Source organism: Carassius auratus, chromosome 22 (genome assembly GCF_003368295.1).
Source record: "Carassius auratus strain Wakin chromosome 22, ASM336829v1, whole genome shotgun sequence".
NCBI lineage: Eukaryota > Metazoa > Chordata > Actinopteri > Cypriniformes > Cyprinidae > Carassius > Carassius auratus.
This window is the reverse complement of record NC_039264.1, coordinates 34,508,215-34,510,967: the sequence shown is the minus strand read 5'-3', so window position 1 is coordinate 34,510,967 and position 2,753 is coordinate 34,508,215.

The window sequence follows — 2,753 nt, the reverse complement described above, 5'->3', positions numbered from 1 at the left end:
AACAGACAAACACTTCATGAGTCAACTGTCAGCTTTCCTCACAACGGAGAGCTCAGACTCAGATGTTGATAAAATAATCTTATAATATTCATACACCAGACAGTTGAGTATCTAGAGTACAGTATGCACAGTGTGTAGTGTGTCATTCAGGATTTCATTTGGATATAAATTAAATCCAAGCAATGGCCATTTAGTTTTATTAATGAATCAAATGAGCTTAATGAACTTTGATGCTTGAGCAGCAAATCAGCATATTGGTATGATTTATTTTTTCAGATCGCGAGCAGGACAAACAATATAACTGGGACTGTCATAAACGCACTGTAAAACCCGTTGTTTAAATTGTTGAAACAGATTACATTGATCAAGTCAAATTAACTTAATATTTTTTAGTTCAGTAAAATATATATTTGTAAGTGTCTGTTACCATACACTTTAAACCCTAATAAGATCACAGAACTCTTAAGTTTAAAAATTACATTACATTAAAAATTACATTTCCAGTTGCCTTAAATTATCTCAGTTATCTTATAAATATTGATATTTCTCAACTTATAATTAGAGAGTACTTCACTCAAAATTTTCTCTATTTTTCAACTCATATAATGTAGGAAATACCCTCAAATATAGTCTATTGTTGTCCATCCTAAACCTAACCACAGGCTCTACTCTTCACCACAACGGTAACACTACAAAAACAACATAATAGAAACCTTTGTAAGTTCTGACATAACACAACATTTAAGTACTAACTTAAGTCCCTCTATGTTAATCTTGTGTAAAAACACACAAAATAACACTTAATTTCTACATTTATTTTCCTTGTTTTCTGATGCAAAGCATGCTGGGAACTTGAAAACGCAATCATTTTAAAGTTCACCTTACTACAACAATTTTGAGTTTACAGAACTTATTTAAATATTTACATTTACAGACTGTGGGAGCGAGGTCGCTGTGTGATTGGCTGACAGAGTGGTCCTTCCACACATGCATTGATTATTACACCGAAGAAAAACATGCAGATCAACCGTTTTTGTTATGAATTGTATCCTATTTTCCGTTATTATGTATAGCCTAAAAAAATAAATTAGTGTAGTATTTAAGGTTAAATGGAGAAAAGGGTTTTAAATTCAATGCAAAGAGGCAAATTAAAGTCATTTTGTGGCATTTGTTTACCCACTCTAATAAATATACATCTATGTACCGTATTTTTCGGACTATGAGTCCAAAAATACGTCATGATGAGGAAAAAAACATACGGTAAATCGCACTGGACTATAATCGCATTTATTTAGATCCAAGAACCAAGAGATAACATTATCGTCTCCAGCCGCGAGAGGGCGCTCTATGTCTTCAGTGTAGACTACAGGAGAACTGAGCAGCGTAGAGCGCCCTCTGGCGGCTGGAGATGGTAATGTTTTCTCTTAGTTAATTTCTCTTGGTTCATGTCAAATTAATTTTGATAATTATAAATTATATAATTTATAATGGTTTGTGTATTCTAAAATATATTCCTTTTTGGGTGTTAATTTTGGTCACATTTACATAATGCTTTAAAGAAATCAAAATTATTTTCTTTATTTCTTGTAGGTGCAAAGAAAGCAGCTGAAGTGGAGAAATGTTTGATGCTTCAAGACTCTGAAGTTGATTTTATTAGGTAATGTATTAGTTATTTAAATAATTTGATAAACTTGTAATTAAGATTACATTTTATATTGAAATACTGCATTGTAGGTTACATTATTGCTTATGTTTCTTAATTTCAGGTCCCACCCAGTGGCTTTTGACTATTTGAGGGTCAGATGGTTGTGAATTCATACCTCAACTTTGTAGCTGGATTTACAGTCTGGCGTCCCGGGAGCAGGCATCTTTTGCACAGATCTATCTATCAAAATACTTCAAACTTTTTCAAGCCAACTTCAAAGTTGATCTAGTTTAGATTAGTCTTTTTTTTTATTTTATCAGAACAGAAGCACTTCTCTTATGGAGGCCACACGAGAAATAAAGATGACAATTGAGGTGTTGAAGGCTTTCAAGATCACCCCAGGGAAGTCAATGGAGAAAGCAGCGGAAGCTGTTAAAGTAGGAGAATTCAAACAAGTGCCCTTACGTTCAAGCAAGGAAAATGTAAATCGATTCCTATTCCTCCAAGCCATCATCGACAGTCTCTCTTCACTCTCTTCACAGTCTCTCAAAAAGTTGTTGACTGCTAGCAAAACATACCTGGCAAGTTCCTTCTGAATGTGAAGAGGCTTCTCTGTCCTCAATGCCACTGCCACAGATGCAAGGAATCGCCTTCAACTCAGGAGCCTCTCTGCAGTACTTTTCATTGACATTAATGGCCCCCCTCTAAAGATGTTTGACGCTTACCCGTATATTCAGTCTTGGCTTAGGGAGAAGAGCTTTGACACAATTCGAACACTGTATAAGTCCTAGTATTAACGTTATGCTGTATTAATAAAATAAGGTATAAATGATGACTTAAATCCCGTTTATTATAACCCTGCTATCAGATGCTTCATTAGTGGCCGGGTTTCTCGAAAGCGATTGATCTGAGAGTTTAAGAGCGTTTTCTGAGTCATTTTACGATCTTTCGTTATTGATTCACGTGTGTTTCCCAGAAATGCACTTAACACAATCTCAGTATCTGTGCTTTAAGAGCTGCTTAGAGTCGCTGTCCGTTTGTCAAGTGCTGAAATCTCATCTTATAGAGTGACTCGTGATTGTAGCACACGCTCGTTTACTGAAAAGGT